The sequence below is a fragment of the Lissotriton vulgaris genome, chromosome 10, assembly GCF_964263255.1.
Source record: "Lissotriton vulgaris chromosome 10, aLisVul1.2, whole genome shotgun sequence".
NCBI classification, from domain to species: Eukaryota; Metazoa; Chordata; class Amphibia; order Caudata; family Salamandridae; genus Lissotriton; species Lissotriton vulgaris.
Window position 1 is genome coordinate 1,031,900,213 of NC_141698.1, and position 19,669 is coordinate 1,031,919,881.

At 47.7% G+C, this 19,669-nt stretch overlaps 1 protein-coding gene across 1 annotated transcript in view; it reads left to right on the forward strand.

Annotated features, from left to right (window-relative positions):
• The first annotated feature begins 8,586 nt into the window (after window positions 1–8,586).
• The window catches only part of LOC147689264 (collagen alpha-4(VI) chain-like), a 495,718-nt gene continuing 484,635 nt past the window's right edge, over window positions 8,587–19,669 (forward strand). Inside the window, exon 1 of the mRNA XM_086942070.1 lies at window positions 8,587–8,742. The gene's annotated coding sequence lies outside the window, so the exon portion shown is untranslated. The remainder of the gene's footprint in view (window positions 8,743–19,669) is intronic.

The window sequence follows — 19,669 nt, forward strand, 5'->3', positions numbered from 1 at the left end:
GCCGAACAGTTATGAGTCCCTGCCCGCTCAGTGTTCGGGTCTCAGCGCTATCGAGCCTCCGCCCGCTCCCAGCTGATTCGTACAAGCTTATTCATGTAAATGCAGTTCACAAAGCCTCACAGTTAACAGCCGGTTACTTGCGCAGAGGTTGGGGACAATTGTTGCTCCGCACCTCGTGTTCACCCAGTCGTCCGACTATTTCCACCTCCGCTCTGCCTGCGAGTACACATGCGCCCCTACACGGCAGTTACCAGAGTCCCCGGCTCCAACTATCGGCGATGTCTAAAGGCCGCAAGCTGCTTCCGGTCCTCCACGCTTCGTTCTGCTTAGCTGGTCGGACCCACTTGACGCCGCTATTTAGGTCGGATAATTCAGTTTGTTAGGCATGCAATACGTGCCCCTTTGACGGTGCTTTTCCGGATTATTACAACTCGACCGGCGGAGCCGAACTACCAGGCGGCCATTTTGCAGCACAGCGGAGCCACGCCCCCGAAAAACCTGCCTTTGGGGTGACTTATAGGTTTTAAGTGTAGCGACCTCAGATATAAGAAAATGTATATCTGCTGTAAGTGGTGCTAGCACCAACTTACACGAGCTGCAATGGCAGGCCTGTAGTCACAGTTTGAGAGGTCTCTCATGGGTGGCCTAATACACGCTGCAGCCTATAGGACACCCCTGGTGTACCTATGCCCTGCATACCTCAGTACCATATGCTATGGACTTATAAACTTATACGGGTACACCCTTAGCCAATTGGTGAGGTACATATGTACTCAGCATAGTCAATTTAGGGAGGAAGCATAGTGACTGGGAGCTGATTAGCAGGATCCCAGTCAAACTGGTAAAAAAACACAAACAGACACCAGCAAAAAGTGAGGGTAACCATGGAAGCAGATCCTAGTTTCCTACAGTATGTGAGTGAATATACTTTCGAAACACAGGCTAATGAGTTGAAATATTTATCTAAGGCTGGGGCTTTATCCACGATAATAGTAAGCAGTATACAAGAGGTGTTTTTCATGGCATTTATCATATTAACTAAGCTTTGAGTAAATATTAAATATACAACGAGACATACCGACTCACACACCTCACAAGGTCTGATTTCCCCCAGGTGGGACTTTTTAGGTTGCTCAACAGCCCCAAATTTTCTTTAAACGCCAGAATGCATTGCAGACAATTCCACTGTTAGTAAATTGTTGACAATGTTTTGATTACCTAGAAGGGTAAACACAAATGTCATCACTGGGATCAGGGTATAGAGCAGTACATAAGGAGAATGGTCCCAGTATACAAATTAATGGGCACTAAAGAACTAATAAATGATACACAATTACACACAGAATCGTAGTATTCTTGATAAACAGTGTTGTTTAATCACACTGAACAGTCTGTATTTCATAGCATTTATTAACACAATTTTTCAAAGCAGTGCCCCAGGGGGAAGGTTGAGTGTTTAGTGAATGAAGTGAGGATAAGGAAATGGGTAGAACAATGTATGGTTCATGTGATGGGGGGCACCCTGTGAGGCCCGGTGGGGGTATAGGGGTTTGGGCCTTGGGATGGTTTGCAGAGCATGCAGCACAAAACGTGGCAACACAGACAGGGTAACTAGTCGGAAGCCTCGCCCCCGAGCGAGCGGGTCCCCTTTATTGGCTCCCCGCAGGCCACGCCTGGCCTGCGGATGCATGGATGGGTGTGGGCACGTACGTGCTAACAACTAGACCGTGTTGCGGTCATTACATCTCTATCAAACTCTAGGGGTTTTCTTCTTTTCCTGTGAACAAAACCTTTAACACAGTCTTACAAAACACCTGGTAATTTAAACAGTCATTTTCCATGCGGTGGGCTAGGATACTTGCGGTTCCCTTGATGTTGGTGGCAGGGTCTCAGCATGCATGCAAAATCTCGCAGTCTCAGGCTGGGTTGCGGGTTGGGCCTCAACCCGTATCTCTGTGAGCGGGATCCCGCGCCCATGGCGATGTGCCGGGGGCTGCTGTCCGGTACTTCCTCTGGTCACCCCGTGGCACTTCTTCTCCATTCTCAAGCACATTGTCATAGTGACTCAGCTCTTCTCTGGATTCATGGATGTTTCCTGCCGCCGTTACTGTCTTGAACCACGAGGCGTTTCGGGATACTTCCTCTTCTCCTTTTGTTGCTGTCACCATGGTCCCCTTTGTAGCCTCCACGGTCCAGATGCCCGGTTCGAATCTCTCTTGGAACTTTCCACCGGGTCGTCGGGTCTTTAGAATGACATGGGCTCCCAGTGGTGGAGTTTTGGACACAGCCCGCCGGCGGCAATTCGCTCGCTCATTGCCACGTATCCTTCTGTCTTGGGTGGCCTCGTGGTTGACTGGTGCTGGCACCCAGTCCGGGTTGGTGGGGAGGAGATCTCGACGATTTCCGTGGAACATAAGACTCCAAGGGCTTCTCCTCGTGGTGCAGTGGGGAGTGCTTCTGTATTCACGCAAAATCTCATGGAGTCTATGCTCAGGGTCAGCTTGCTCGAGGACAGCTATGCGGAATGTCTTGTTGAGGGTGCGCATAAAACGCTCCACGTCCCCGTTAGCTTGGGGCCACTGTGGGGTGATGCGCCGATGGCCTATGCCTCTCTGTGTCAGATAAGCAGCAAATTCGGCTCCCTGGAATGGAGGTCCGTTGTCACTTCGCACTTCTTGGGGATATCCAAACATTGAAAATATCTTCTCCAGTGCTGGCCCAACGTGTCCGAACGCAGTGGAGGGTATCTTTTCTACAACTGGGTATTTCGAATATGTATCAATAATGACTAAGGTGTGTCCGTCCCTGGGGAAGCTTCCAAAGTCTATGCTTACTTTCGCCCAGGGTGAAGTGCTCGCATCTTCCGTGATGATAGGTTGGGGTCTGTTAGGTTCACCCGTTGTTTGACACGCCAGGCAGTTATGCACGTGCTCTTCCACTAACACCTCCAGACCTGGGAACCACATCTTTTCTCTGAGTCGGGTCTTCATTTTCGTAATCCCTTGATGTCCTCCATGTGCTAGTTGTACGCAGGGTTTGAGGGATGACTAGGCGAGACCCTCTCAGTAGGATTCCCTCTTCAGTGGCACTGAGGTCATCTCGAACTCGCCACATCTGGGTCAGCTCCTCCTTGTCCTCAGGGACCCATGAGTTGATCTGATGGAGATAGCCAGCCCAGGTCCCCTCCTGGACAGTCTTCAGTGTCTTCATGTACACAGGATCTGTTTCAGCCGCGGTTTGGATGTCTTTTAGAGTCATGCTCTGGGGGCACGAAGTGAGGACCACCCAGTGAACCAGTTCATCCCCTTCCTCGTCAGACCAGGCTTGGTCATTGTCATGTGGTTGACGGGACAGAAAGTCTGCCGGATTCTTGGCTCCCGGCCGGTACACTACTTCCATGGCATATGGCTGAAGCTGGATGGCCCACCTTTCTATTCTCGGGGTGGGTGAGGCGATGATCCTTTAAATAGTGAGACTAGCGGTTGGTGATCGGTGACCATCGCGAAGGAGTGGCCCCGCAGATAGAGGTGAAAATGGTTGCACGCCCATTTTATTGCGAGGGCTTCTCGCTCTATTTGAGCATACCAAGCTTCTGTTGGGGTGAGAGCCTTACTGGCAAAAGCCAACGCAGTCCACTGTCCCGGTTCCTGTTCTTGCGTCAGCACCACTCCCAGCCCTGCGGGGCTTGCGTCTACCCGCACCTCCGTCTTCTTTTCCGGGTCGAAATAGGCTAGTGTCGCTTTTTCCAGCAGGGCGTCTTTTATCCCCCGGAACGCCTTTTCCTGCTTCGGGCCCCAGGTCCACGGGGCATCCACCTTTGTCAGCGCTCGCAGGGGTTCGCTCCATGTGGCCAGCCCTGGGATGAACCGGCCACAGTAAGTGGCCTTGCCCAGGAAACTTCGGACTTCCGTTGGTGACTTTGGGGCCGGGGCATCTTTGATGGCCTTCGATTTTCGCGGATCGACCTGGATCCCCTCTTGGCTAAACACGTACCCAAAAAATTCTATCTTTGGCTGAGAGAACTGACATTTCTCTTTATGTAGCGTCGCCCCGTGAGCACTCAATCTGCGCAATGTGTCTCTGAGATGCTTGTGATGTACTGCAGCGGTCGTTGAATGAATGAGGATGTCATCACTGACATTTATGACCCCCGGTAGTCCTGATAGTAGTTCTTGGATTGTGTTTTGGAACACCTCCGCTGCCGAAGAGATGCCAAAATTAAGTCTTTTGTATCGCCTGAGCCCCAGGTGAGTACTGAACGTGGTTATGAAACGGCTTTCCTCAGCAAGTGGCAGCTGATGATATCCAGCGTTTAAGTCAATCTTAGAAAACCACTTGGAGCTATTTACATCAGCAATGATGTCATCCATGGTTGGGGTCAGGTGACGTTCCCTCTTGATGGCCCTATTTGGAAGTCTCATGTCGATTCATAATCGGATAGCGCCAGGTTGGCGTGGCTTCTCAACAATAACCATGGGAGACACCCATGGCGTGGGCCCTGACACCTTTTCGATGACCCCAAGATGTTCCAGGTTTTCTAGTTCTTTCTCGACTAGGGGTCTGAGAAGGAAGGGTATCCGGTGTTGTCTGAGGGCCATGGGCTTTACTGTCTTATCAATGTGGAGTTTCACCGGCTCACAGCGTATGCATCCCAATCCTTTAAATAGTTCTGGGAATTGGTCTAGCAGCTCGTCTACTTGGTGTGTGCGAATGCGGTGGGCAAATGCTATCAATTTTAGATCCTCTGCTGTGTTGCTGCTTAGTAGTGTCTCGGCTTCCTGGTCAATGATGTGCACAGTCGCGGTCACCTCGCAGTCGTCCGCTTTGATGGGTACAACCATCTTCCCCTTCAGTGGCAATGGTGTATGGGCTCCGTAGGCAAATATCCGGGTTTTGGAAGGTACGATCGCAGGCCTGGGCCTTAACTGGTTGAATTGTTGCAGTCCCATAACATTTACTGTGGCTCCTGTATTTATTATCGCTGTTACTGCATTTCCTCCTAGTTGGACCACGCATGTGGGTTGGGGCCTCCTCCGGCGCTTCAGCTCCCTGGCAAAAGAGATGATGTGTACCTCTTCATCCTCTGAGTCCGATGATTCTTCTACTGTCGGTAGATGTCTTCCTGGGGGGTGCTGTGTTCCTTTCCCGGCGTTGGGTTGTCCAAAGATAGCTGTCGGATTGACTTGTGTGGTGCACTGAATTTTCTTGAGCCCTTGGAGTTAGTTCGCCGCCTGCAGACAGATGCGAAGTGGTTTGGGATTCCGCAGTTTACACATGTCTTCCCCTGGGCAGGGCAATCTTTGGCTGCGTGCGGCTCGTGTCCACAGTATCCACACCTGGCTCGGTTCCCCTCCTTCCGTGAGTCTCTATAGTGTTTGCTCCGCGCAGGTGTCTTCACCGCGTCCACCCTCTCTACTTTGATGTTATCTCCTTTGCTAGGGTGTTTCGTCAGTGCTTGCTCCATGTCCGTGGCTCTTGCTGCCGACAAGTCGTGGGACCGGGCTAAGATGAGAATGTCCTCCAATGAGATGCCCGGTTTCCTTAGGATTAGGCCTCTCAGCGTCTTACCTCTGCACCCTTGAATGATTTGCCTCCTGATGGCCTTCGGCTGGTCCTCATTTGTGCAGGTGCTGGTGAGCTCTCTCACCCTCGCATAGAGCCGGTCCATCGATTCCCCTTCCCGCTGCCGGGCTTGTCCGAATTTGAATACTTCGAAGTCTAAATTCAACTGGGGCTGGAAATAGCCATTGAGGGCCTGGACTGCTGCGTCATAGTCAGCCACGCCTCCCGTGTTGGGCAGGTGCTTGAATAACTTAAAGACCTCGTCCCCTGCGTAGTGAAGCAGTAGCGATCGTTTTACCGCCTTATCTGTCTCTCTGGAGGCAGTGAAGTAGTTCTCTAGTCGCTCAACCCAGATCTTCCAGCGTGGTGAGGCAGTTGAGGGGTCTTCGCTGAATGGAGGTAGTACTCCTGGCGCGGCATGCTGGTACGGGATAGGGGCAGGGACTGGGGCATCTTCATCTCCCATGATGTTGAGTTGCTGGCCCCCTCGAGGTCACTTGCTTGGCCTGCCCCTCCGTAGGGTCCTCCAACAGACTGGTGTCCGCTCAGGCTTGTCTGTGGTTCCCTGTTTCTTCCCCACTGTGCCATTATGTCCTGTCAGTGGTGTGCCGGTCTGTGGGTTCCGCCAATGCTTGATGGCTGTTTTGCGGTGCACCCCTGTTGGATGCTGTGCTTTGGGCTTCCACTTATCTCTCCTAGGGGACACGAGACCTGTGTATGGTCGATGCTTGGTTGTTTGTTCTCTCTGGGTCGGTTCTGTATTGTGTTGAATAAACCCCCAAATTGGTTGTGGCACTGCTTGTTGCTTATTAGGTCTGTTGGATATGTCTCTCTGCAGCCAGTACCTTCCTCCCTTCTCTGTTCATCTGGGAGGCCTCGTGTGCAGCGCTGGGCCTTCTGCGTGTGATTCGTGGTATTTCCTGGGCCCCACCCTACTGCGCATGCGTGCAGGTTTTCATGCGGGTAGGCCTCGCGCCACTCGGCAGTTGTGTCTTCCCCCAGTGCGCCTCTCCCTTCGCGCCTCTCTGCTGCCATGTACACAGTTCGCTGGGGTGCCGCTGCTTACCGCTTCGGTTACGAAGATCGGCCCGTTCTCGCTCTGGCTCCGCCGGGTGTCCTGCCGTCGGCACGGTCCGATCACCACCACGACGGGTTCTTCACACAGCCTGAGGTGAGCGGGGGCCAGGGCATGGGATGCGATCCCACCCTCGTCGCCAGTGTGATGGGGGGCACCCTGTGAGGCCCAGTGGGGGTATAGGGGTTTGGTCCTTGGGATGGTTTGCAGAGCATGCAGGACAAAACGTGGCAACACAGACAGGGTAACTAGTCGGAAGCCTCGCCCCCGAGCGAGCGGGTCCCCTTTATTGGCTCCCCGCAGGCCACGCCTGGCCTGCGGGTGCATGGATGGGTGTGGGCACGTACGTGCTAACAACTAGACCGCGTTGCGGTCATTACAGTTCACACAATCAGTTATTTTTCAGGAAGGGGCTCATAAAAGAGCCAGGTAAATCACATCAAATCCAGACTTTTAGATAGCCATAGTTGCAGACAAAAGACACAGTGATGAATTGCTGTTGATCAAACTGGCTAGTGTGGTAGATGTTGACGTTTCGACCCCTGGAGAGTAGTAGGTAAGTATATCCCTTACGTTGGGGTCTTCTTCAGGACAGGAGTGTGGGGAGGGGAGATGGGGGCGAGCTATCTGGAGATAAATTAAAAAGAAAACCTTCAAAATGGAAAATCCCATAAAGGGAGTGGGTTAGAAATACAGCAAAAACTAAGTTTCAAAGATTTACCATCAGTAGCCCAAACGATGGGCCTGAGGAGAAACAGGGTGCTGGGCAGATTAACCCTGACTGGACGCTTCCTTCTTAAATCAGCCACGTTTGAAGTAGGTGGGCCGGACAGGCCTTTTTAATTTCTGAATGCTTTTCCTAACGGGATGGACCTTCCACTGTATCCGGAACCTGCTTATTGCTTTTGCAGGTGATTTGCTTGCTCGTACCGTTTTGGAGCCTACGCGCCCTGTTTCTCCCCAGGCCCAGCTTCCATTCCTAGCCTGCTTCAACACCATGGAATTGAGACACTTTCAGCTGCCCCACAGACCAGGTGTGACTCCTCTGCCCCACAGACCAGGTGTGACTCCTCTGCCCCACAGACCAGGTGTGACTCCTCTGCCCCACAGTCAGTGCTCTGGCGGCATAGCCTGGATACCCATGGGCTGACCTGACCCCTTCCCCCGAGTCAGTCATGCAAAATGCAGACACATACATTTGAGGTGCAGTGGACTCTGCTGTCACTGCACCTGCTGCACGAACTATAGCTGCGTCGGTGCTTATGGGTCTACAAGTACTTTATTCTTCACATCTTTATTTTTCCCTGTCGTCTCTCCATCTCTCTTTCCGTTCATGTCCTTCCTCCCTTTCACCCCCTCCTCCTCGTCCTCTTTCTGTCTGTCTCCCTTCCCTTCTGTTGACTCTCACTGTTCCTTATTTCGTTCCCCCAAAACATCCTTATTTGTCACCTCTTTCTCTTCCCCTGCTTATTTTGTCCTTGTCGCCTTTCTATATTTTCCCCTTCTCTCACCCTGTCTCGTGTTCCTGTCCGTCCCTTATCATATTTCACCCTCTCATCATCTGATGTGATCCCTTCCCTTCTTCCTTTCCGTTTGTACCTTATCCACTTACTGCCCTCTGCCCAACCTATATCCACAAAGGATAAAACACAGAGCCAGACCCAATGCAGGCTTTGAGTCTGAGCCTCTTAAATAACTACAACGACTGCAGGACAGGCTGCTCCCCTTCCCAGCTCTTGGCCCCGGTGCCACTGCACCAGCTGCACCATTGACAGCTACGCCCTGATCACAGCTTTAGAAACGAACCCACCCCTCCTCTCAGACATCTGGGAGGGGGTTCACAATTACCAAAAGTTCCTATGTGATACTGATCTCGCCGAGCGCTGCCCCCCTCCCTCGCTTGACGTGAAGCCCCAGTTCAGAAGAGCCCACCCCGCAGGAGGAGTTACGGCCACACGGGCTGAGACAAAGCGAACTTTGAGAGCCCAGAGGAGTCTGCCCTCGCGAAACTCCCCCTCTTCTCTGCCTGCGGTAGTGGAGTCTAGCCGTCCGCTGCTGCCGCGCGAGGATGCCTGAAGGGACCAAGTGAAGGGTAGCTTCCGCAGGTAAGACCATTTATACTACCAAACAGGGGGGGAGGAAAACGTCACCTCTGCACATTCACGCGAAATGTACCTGATGTAAAATGTACCCCCTGTAAAAGGCTTTCGCTTTTCTGTGTGAAGTGTGTCCTGGTGTTCAGAAAGACTATGTGATGCTATATTAAATTGGTACTTTTATAGTTCAGTGTGCTGCTAACACCTGCATCCCCTAGCCTAGGTGCAAACCCAAAGATTAACCTGGGACCTCTCGTCAAATCCCTGGTTTGCTGTTCACAGCTGCCAAATGGACCCATTCCACAATTGGCATCATTAGCCAGCGTCTACTTCTTAACAAATAGTACTTTTTATGCTGTGACTTTACGGCGAAACTTTTTTTAATGGAAACAATGCAACTGCAAAACCAGAATTGAAAGGGCTGTTCGATTTTTAAAAAAGGGTGTTGCTTGTGCCAGAGGTCCTATTGCTAGCCACGGTGGTTGTTTGTAAGCTCACTGTAGTACTTCTGCACTAGCAGCAAACAAATACATTATCACTGATTTGTAAGGTGCAACACCACAGGACTGACTAACAAGTGGCCCTATGTCATGTGCGACACTGAGACAGTGCAAGTCTTTTTTAGCTGATAACATTTTGAAAGTTTCGATTTCCCTTTTTGGACCAATACCCACCATGTTAAAAGTGGACTGCAAGTCCCAGCATGCAGTGTTATGTTACCGGAACAGCCAGACATGTCTGAATGCGCCACACATGACATGGAACCAATAGACAGGTGGAAAAAGACAGATTTAAAACTGTATCTCTAGGGGGTGTATCATTTTGTGTAAATACACAATAGCACTTTGCTTTCCACGTTACAAACGCGTGTGCCTGGATCTGAGTTTGAGCGTGCGCTGTGGTTCTGAATTAAGGGGTCAACTCTGCTAATGAAGAACATGTGCCATGCAGAAGGGTGAACTTTCCTCTGGCATGGAGGATTGACACAAGCGAGACGTGCAGAGCCACGCCCATGCAGGATGTATTTCAAAGGCGGCCTGTTTTGAACCAACGTTTCCTCCGACCGACAGACTAAAAATGCTGTTTTTGCATTGGCCTGACTCCAGGTCATTATGGACACCGTTTCCAGTCTTGGACTTGCATGAGAGAACATAATGCATTCTGGACCTTGCAGGCTTGTTTTTACTCCAATTGAACTAATTAGACTACCACGCCTGAAAACAGTGACTTGTAGGTGAAAAGTTCTGGACTGGATGTAGTGTTTTAGTCAAATGGAGTCTGATGCTCTTCCTGATTGGTCAGTTGGTGCAGCGCTTCCTTTTGCACTGCCTGCCAGCGCAAATGCTGCAGCAAAGTTGTCTGGTATGGACATAATTTATGCCATTTCAAATCCTGCTTAGTGACCGAATAAATGATTGTTTCCTTTAAGACAAATGACTTTTGACTTGATGTAGACAAGGGTGCTAACCAACACTGCCACCAATGATTGATGTGCCATTGCTCCCTCTGGCAGCATAGTTACCCTACTTATTGAAAAGTCAGCGGCTTACTTCATGAGGGCAGACACTCCGGCTCTTCCATCCGCCCATCCATGTGCGAGGGAGTAGCCAGAAAATTAAAATTCCCCCCACTTTGAACGAAAGCTCTGATGGAACCAAGAAAGCAAAGCAAGTGAGGGCGACCCTCTCTATAAGACCTTCCGTGTCTCTTCAATCTAAACATCTATCATTGCTTCTTTCCACCCTTCATCCACCCATTGATATCCACCATTTCACCTTTACTTCCTGTCATCCGTTCATTCTTTCAGCCATCATTCAGACTTTCACCATACCATCCAACGGCCCTTTCACTCATCCTTTTACCCATGCATCCTTTCACCCATCCACCCTTTCACTCTCACTAGCCCACTTCTCCCTTAACCAATCCACCTTTCTCTAATCCTTTCATCCACCCATCCTTTCACCCATCTACCCTTTCACCCATGCATCCACCCTTTCCTTTCCATCCTTTCACCCATGCATCCACCATTTTACCCATGCATCTTTTCACCCTTCCACCCATACTTTCACTCACTCACTCATATCTTAACCTATCCACCCTTTCACTTGTCCTTTCATCCACCCTTTCACTCGTCATTTCATCCTTTCACCCATCTACCCTTTCACTCATCCAGTAATCCACTCAGGTATCTGTACATCCAATTACCCTTTCCCACATCCTTTTACACATCTATCCTTTAACCCATCCTTTCACTCACCATGCAGCCGTTCATGCATCCTTTCACCCATCCATTTCACACATCCACCCTTTCACTTCACACACATTCTTTCACCAATCCTTTCTCCAGCTCACAAATCCTTTTTTCAATACACCCTTTCACCTACCCATGCATCCTTTCATCTACCCATGCATCCTTTCATCTACCATTTCATCCATCCTTTCACTCACCCATGCATCCTTTTACCCATTCATCCTTTCACCCATCCTTTCACTCACTATACATCCTGCAACTGTCCACTCTTTCCGTATGCTTTCACCCGCACATTCATCCTTTCACCCATTCTTTCTTTCACCCACCGCACATCCTTTCACTCACCCACCCTTGCAGCCTTTCACTTCCTTTTAACCTTCCAAACTTGTTTCCCTTTCCTATCTTTCTTGGTTACTTAGGAGCTTTGTCTGCAGAGTTGCAGACAGAAGAGGCCCATAAAAAAGCAACCCCCACTGTAGCTGGTTTAGGGATGGGGGTGCGAGAGTTGTTCGCTACACCCCTGTCCATGTTTGCAGGTAACTGAGCCAGAAACGAGGTTTGTGAGACCTCAAGGTCTAAGCAGGAGAAGGCCTCACAGTCCAGCGTTTTGTTTTTTTATCATGCTTGGGCTTGACTTTTTTATTTTATAATATGATAATGAGGGAAGCAGACTCCGCAGTGCAATGAAAACAGCCTGGAGTGGTTGAGCTGTTCTCGCATGGAGCTGGGACACTCGAGAGGGCTCCAGAAATGTTAGGGTTCATTTGTAAAGCGCACCTTTACCCAGAAGGTGGCGCTGAGTAACAGAACCATACCTGCCAACTTTAAGAGCAGTCTCACCATGTGAGGAGGGGGCGGGGCCTCCTGCAGGAAGTACCGAGGAGGCACTTTTGAACCTACCCCGCCCCCTGCCCATAAAGCTTGCTGAGGCTGGTGCGATGTCCTGGGGAGTCATCAAACCCCTTAACCCCTTCCACGCGGGGCTAATTCCCCCCTGGTAAGGGGATAAGGGGGGCCGCAAGTGGCGCCGCAGTGCTCGTGACAAGCTCAGCTCTTCATGCTGCACAGTGAAGCTGTGCTCGACTCCGCCCACTCAATGGAACGCCCCGCACAGGAGGGGAATTAGCCCCGCGTGGGCTCAGCTCGTCATAACGAGCTCAGCTCGTCATGAGCGTCAAAGGGTTAATGGACATCCACAATTCAAAGCCTCGGAATACGAGCTGGAAAATCACTATTTACAGTGGGGTTCAGCTCCTTTTCCCTGCCACCTCACCAGAGAGCTGGTATCCTGTACCACAAGGTGGCACCTGTGAGTTGGCAGGCATGCAGACCTCAGAAGGATGAAGGGCTGAGTGGTCTGAACATGTGACCATGAATGGTGGACGCATTTAGTCCACTAAGCCAACAGACCTGGCTTAATCACTGGCATCCGGTTTTCACCTACAATGTTCTTAACATGCTTGGATAGACCCCAAGCCAGTCAGAGAAACTCTGGGGCTTATTTACAACAGACTGGGATAAATATCGCAAAGCGCGCTTAGTGATTTTATATTTATCGCCGTCTATCGCTGGAATTTATCGCCATGCTTGCGCTGTATTTACAACGCATACGCAATGGCAATTTAAATTCCAGCGATAGCAGGATAATCGCCGTTTTGCAGGGAACATCGCTGGTTTTCCAGCGATGTTCCCTGCAAAACGGTGATATGCTTGTTGATACGACCATGTGGTCGTAACACAAAAATCCACCCCCCATGTTAGCTATGGGTTAGTCATGATTTTAGCAGATGTTAGTTTTTGGCGAAAACAGAGGTTTTCGCCCAAGACTACCGTATGCTAAAATGCGTGGGCCACCTTGTAAATATCGCGATGTGCACATCAGCAATATTTACAAGGTTGTACTGCCCAGTGACGTCCACTTTGCATCTCATTAGAGACGCAAAGGGAGGCGTCAGAAAAAAGGGTGCTAGCATGCGCTAATGCATGTTAGCACCCTCTTGTAAATACGGCGATATTTTTATCTCCACGCTTTTTGGATTTAAAAGCCAAAAAAGCGGAGATGTGGCCCTTGTAAATATGCCCCTAAATGTTTTCTTACTAATAAAATAATCACTTTTTAGTGCAATTTTCACTCACTGAATTTTGCGTTTCTCAACCGAAAATGTCTTTCCCCCTGGCGTCCACCCACCTTGTTGGCGACATCTCTGCTGCCGTGGCGAAGGACGATAAAAGGCAGTTTGTCCTCAGTCGCCCCCGCAGGAGCGGAATGAATATCTGTTGGCCCAACTCTCCTACCGGCCATCCATCTGCATGTACCTCAAGTTTAACAAATGCAGATGTAGAAATAAACTGAGTAATGTCAAAAACAAATGTCCAGTGCGGCCTCTGGTCTTCCCTTGATCACCCCCTCAAACAAGCTTCCCATACCTCAGATAAGAAAAGAAAAAAACTTGCTCTGAAATTTGGAGAAAACTTCTGACACATTTCACATAGAATTCAAGAATTATTCCTGGAAATCCAAAGCAGGCCTAATTTCCAGAAGTACTCTATAGTGTAATATTTAGATACGAGAAATGTTGACAGGATTTGAATCTGTGCATGAGAAAAGGTGCATTTGCAACTTTAACTTTGTCATTGGTTTCTCCATGACATAAACACTTTGCCGTATGCAGCGATCCCTGCTACTTCACTCCAACCAACCACCCTGGTGCCCCTCCCCCCCCCTGTTTCCAACCTAGAAACACACTCACTCCTGCCCTACAGAACAGGAGTGTTTGTGGTTGCCACCTACCTTTGCATGTAGACCTAAGTAGGGATGTCACAACCCTACATTTTGGCATTGGAGAAAATGATCTCAAATTTTTTTTGGGCATCTATTTTGATTTTAAATGTACAAACCCTTTGTAAAGCAAGTCCTCAGTGCCCAAGATGCCTTCTTTCTGTGCATCTGATTGGAGCATGAAATAACTGTGACCTTTGGCATCACGTGTTAACAGCTAGCAATCAGTGAATGATTTTGCAGGCTTTCAAGCCTGGTTTAAGTGCCAACAGATGGTTCAATCTAAGAAAATATTTACCAGTTTCGTTTTTTATAAGTAGGCTAAATTAGTATTACTGACGACTCAATGAGATTGCCGCATTTTTAAAGGTAAAATGTAGTTCGTTGGCATGAAAAGTTGTACAACTATAGGCTAATTATATAAAAAAAAACTAGAAAACAGAACATTGCTATAGTATATATTGTGATTTGCATGTGTAGGCAAAGGCATGTATACATTTATACATTGTTCTAAAAATATACTCAATATATCTAAAAATGCATAAACGCAACCCAGGTATCACTGCACTTAACTTGTTTATTAATTTATAACTAAGCATTTTATATACAAAAGTACAATACAAAGACACTACAAACTGTTACATCAGAAGAACAGAAAACAAAAAAAAAGAGAGCAGATGAAAGTTTTTTTTAGTGTTCCTCCTCCCCCATTTGAATAAGGTGAAATATTGTTAAGGGAGGTGCAGATTGAACATAAGGAGCAAAACAGCATTGTGGGACTTTGAGAGGAAGGGACCTAAAGCAGTAGTTAAGTGTATAGCATAGCAATAGCTGGCATTATATTTCCTTCTAAGCTTGATGATGGGATGTAACATGTCATGTAACAATTTCTTGACTACCTAATTGCTCCCCTATGTTGATCTAATCTTTTTAGATCTCACCTACAGAGAAAGCAAACATATCATTAGTTTACAGTGGGCTTACAGTTTGCCAATTGCTTACCAGTGGTTTGCTCTTTTGTTACTCTCACTTTGCTTGCTTCTTATTCATCAACTTTGGAGGGTTTCCTTCTTCTTCCTGTGTTTGTCCCGCCCCTGGAGCATCGACCCATTACTTGTGTCCTTATATTGCACATTTTCCAAGCACTTTTTATGGTCTAGCTTGACAGCTCAGCTGTCACCAGCCACTTTTGTGAGCATCACTAGAGAGGGGCTTTGGCTCAAGTTGGGTTCCAGGAGAACATGTTTCGATTGGGCAGACTTTTGTGCTTCCAAAAATAAGTGCTTTCCCTCCACACAGCTATTATCATTTTGCTTATTTATCCAGCTGCCTAAGGTTGAACTTTTAGTGGCATACACATGGCATTATAAAGCTATTAAAGTCTCTTAAATTACTAGAACATTTATAGTGTTTTTCTCTGGCAGCATAGATGTCAGGAGGGCAGTCATTAACTGACATGGATTTTCAGCCACGGCCTGTGTAGGGCGTGCCACCGGGCAGTGACATGGGGCAGGGGAGGGGCAGGGTGGGGGGTTGTAAAATGCGGGATACGGCCGATTTCAAGTAAGTACCGAAAAAAAGAGAAAAAAAGAATTTTGTTGTGAGCGCTGCATCACATTTGGAGATGCAGCGCGCACAACAAAATCATTTTTTTCCCTCTGTACTTACCTGAAGTCGTCCGTTTCCCGCATTTTACACCCCCCATCCTGTCCCTCCCCCGCCCCATGTCACCGGCCAGAGGCACGCCCTACACGGGCCGTGGCTGTGGATTTTTAGGTCTACTGCATTCTTTTAATGTCAGACCGGTTGGTATTGCCAATGCTTGTTGATTATTCACTCCACAAGATTGCATGTTTTGCAGCTGTATCCCTTGTGTACTTCTCCCCCTCATGCCGCACCCATTGTTCTTCTCAAGCCCGTGTGCTTCTCCCTGCCAGCTCAACATTGCTCTGTTTCGCTCACTTGCTTTTCTTCTAGCCATGCCCTCCAAGTTGCTTTTGCCCCCCACGTGCACCAACCATGTTGTTTCTATCTCTCCACCCTCTCTGTTGCTTCCTCCCCACCAGCATCTTCTGTGATGCTTTAGCCCCCACGATTCCCGCTGTTCCTTCCACCCCATGTTGTTTCCTCCCATCCACTTAGAAAAAAAAGGCTTATGCATGCTTTTTTGTTGTTGTCACTGATCCACCTAAGATCGGTAGCTAAAAGTACCAAGCATTTGCAATGCAATAGGTATCGCATTTCAGAAACTTTGACCTATTGGTATCGTAAATGACAATGCCTTTTATTATTACAGGTGTTTTTTAAACACAAATAAATGGCATTGTCATTTACCATGCCAATAGGTCACAATCTGGCAATTGCGAGACCTATTGCATTGCAAATGCTTGTTTTTCCAAGAGCCTATGTGCAGGGGAGGGGAAAGAAGAGAGCTGACATGAAACAACTCCTTGGCTTTGAAGGGGAAGGGTGGAGAGAGAACAGGAGCATGCTGTTGACTTCCATTATGCTTGCAGCGCATAAATACCCTGAGATGGTACTGCAGAATATTAGTGCACACAGATCTAATGATGCAAATGAGTGAGGGCTTCTGCACAGTGAAAGGGCCTCTTGTGTTCTGCAAACAGAAACCTTTGGGTGTTCTGTACACATTGTGAGATATGTTCAAACAGCACAAAGACATTTCCACACGTACTGTGTCTTAAGCCTGCTCCTGGACAGCAAATAATGTCTGTTTTAATAAAAGAACCCGAGACCTGGCACTATTGGCCCTTTATGTGCATTGTTAAAGGATTACCCTACTGGATGAAGCGATAAGTGTTAAAAATAACAAAATGCAGTGATTCAGCCTGTTATTAATTAGAGAAATTAGTCACTAAGTTGGGGATGCAAAAATAATTTTGTGTATCTGGTGCACACCTAATGTGTTTTTTAATTTTGTTATTTATTTAATTTAGTTTAGACAACGTTCATACAAATATGCATATAAATATTGGCATAGCAAATAATTCCCCAAAACGGATTTAAAGAGTAAACAGGTTCTCTTTATTTCTGAGTTCATTTTAATGATTTTAAATTCTACAAGACAATTTATAGAAACATCAATATTTTTTTGTGAGAAGCAGCTCAGGGCTAAAAAAAGTGCTTGTGCAAGAAGGTGAAAGAATGGTGCATGGGCATTTTTATGTAATTACAACTGTGGGTAAAACATGTATTTTGTACGTAAAGAACAATTACAGCCCATGCTGCTTGCAAAAGAAACAAAATGCTTGAAAGTTGGGGAAAGAATGACTAAATGTGTTCTTTTAAACAGAAACAAATCTATCATTGAAAGCAAGGCAATCAGAAGTGTTACCCTGTGCAGAGAAATAAAGTAGTTATTTCAGAGTCAAAACAAGCATGCTTCTGTATGGTAGATAATTGGCTGGCTCGAGAAGAAAATAAAGGGAATTTATTGATGCCATGAAATTGGTTAAATAATTTAAGCACAGCATCAGTGAAGTAAACGTGTAAGTGCGGCATCCCCGTGAAAGGCTCTGCAGGGAAAGAGGTAGGACGAATAGTTGTACCCTCCGGTGGCAAGTCAACATTTGCTCACTGCAGCAGGCTGCACCCCCTACCCCCAACAGACTCTAGGTAAGCAGCATGGAGGAGGGGCGGGGAGTTCAGAAAGTTGAACACCTCCACCACGCTTCTTATCAAAGTCTGCTTTCAAGTGCAATAAACACCACATTGCCCTATTGACAGCCAGGACTCCTAATGCAACAGCACTCTGCAAAATTACAAACATAACATTTGGAGCGAGTGTTAGGAAGAAGGTGTGAGTGGCTGAAAACAGAAAATGCTCTCCGAGGCTGGGGTTGTGGGGGCAGGAAGACAGATTTCAGGTGTGAGTGACTGAAAACAGAAAGCGCTCTCCGAGGCTGGGGTTGCGGGGGCCGGGACGGCTGAAGCAAGGAGAGACACCAGAGGGGCTATTAGGAGTCTGCAAACAACAACAACAAGCGCGCTCCTCTGCAGCAGGGGAGGGGGCATGCGGGATGTCCTTGCGGGAGCGTGCGACCATATGGTGCCACCAGATGGCACCGCTCGCTCCCGCAACGAAATCGCCAAGATGTGCACGCGTTACATTACAAGCAATTCCACGTGTGCACGTTTTTGCTGGAAAAGCTGTGCCGATGGCATTAGGTCTCTCCTGTACAACGCATGCGCGCTGCGTAGGCGAGACCTAAAAATGGAATTCATGCTGTGCCTACAAAATAATCTCGCCTCCAGATACGTCAACATTTTTCTGTTTTTTTTTTTAATCTTTAGCTATTCGGCAGAGACTCAGGAATGTTGCACAGTTTGGCTAAAAAACAATTGGCAAAAACGAATAAATCCATAGATGAGAAGTGTTATCTTTATTCCTATAGCCATGTGTCTTGAATAGAATGCTGAACGGAGTATAAGGGAAGCGATTCACCCTCAGTCCCACCCCTGACATTTTGGCTGCAAAGCCTGGCCTCTGTTTTCCATCCACTTCGGTCGGCTTGTGTCAATCTGTTTCAACCAATTATGTGCGATGACCGAGTCTGCATCTGGTGTGCATCTGTCTACATTGTGTAGGTGCAGAGAAAGGCTTGAGACTTGCTGCTCTGTGGTTGAGGTAAGTGGAGATGGGGTGGAAGTGGATGTTTAGACGTTACATTTGTCTGGAATATATTTCCGAAAAAGTCAGCCTTCTGAACTCTCTTTGGTGATGTCCGGCTCCTATGACAGGTTTCTAAGGTCTGTACAACATTCATACCATGATACAGCAGGGTGATCTGATGTCAAGGGCATACCTCTGGCGGTCCTGCACCGGTGTCCTATTTGCTGATGGGTGTGAGGCAGGCAGTGTCAAGAAATGCCCAGCTGTACGGATGCCGAGCCCCCTAATATATCCATCACTCCTGGGTTCCAATAGAGCAGCGCGTTTGTTTGGCTGTAACAGAGGAGCTTTGATGTTTCCTAATTCTTGGCGCTAGCGTGAATTGGCCTGGTGGTGCATGCGTTACTTCACGCCTGAGCATGGCTGCTGTTAATTTATTTTGGAATGCAGTCGTTTTCAGAAGAAATACCACGAGCAAGAGCTCATTATGAGGAAAAATCATTGTTTGCAAAATGTATCCATTAATATCATGTTGACTGCAATAACAAAACTTCTATAACACATTCTTTAAGAATATATTTCTAACACCCCCACTAAACCACAATCCATCAGTGATGCTAACCCTTCATCTCAGCTTTATGCTGATACTTACTTAGCTGCACTCTTAACCCTTATAGGTAAGTATTGAACAAACCAGGGGCCTCATTCATAAAGATTGTGCTGTGGTTTGGATGCTCTTGTAGTGTTATTGACAAACGTCAGTAATTCAGAACTCCAGTCTCATTAGTACCTCTCACTTCTTTTTACACACATATCCCTTTATTTCACATTTTGCTTTTTTACTGCTAACAGGACAAATTTTTTTCAATGTTTGTCCAAGTGATGTAAAGATAACATTTATTAAGGCTTGTCTTCTTCATAATAATATTATTTGAGCATAAAGCAGCATATTGGTGGTAACTGTGACTGACAAGAGAAGTTGCTCAGGGCCTGACTGGAAAGTAGAAGCAGAGTTGCAGACTTTAGAAGTACCAGTCCACATGACACCAGGCATAGTGATCGAGTCTGGCTAGGAGTGCTTAAGGTGAAGACCTAGGGTTCCCCCAGCATCTACAGATCTAGCTCAGTCCAAGTCAACAATTAAGCTGTGTCAGTTTCTATGATTCTTCCACAAAGACTATGGTGACTAACTGTGATTTACACCCAAATCAGTGCTTCTCCCACAAGGATTTTTTTTTTAAAAATGGAGTCATATTTTGCATTACTACTCTTA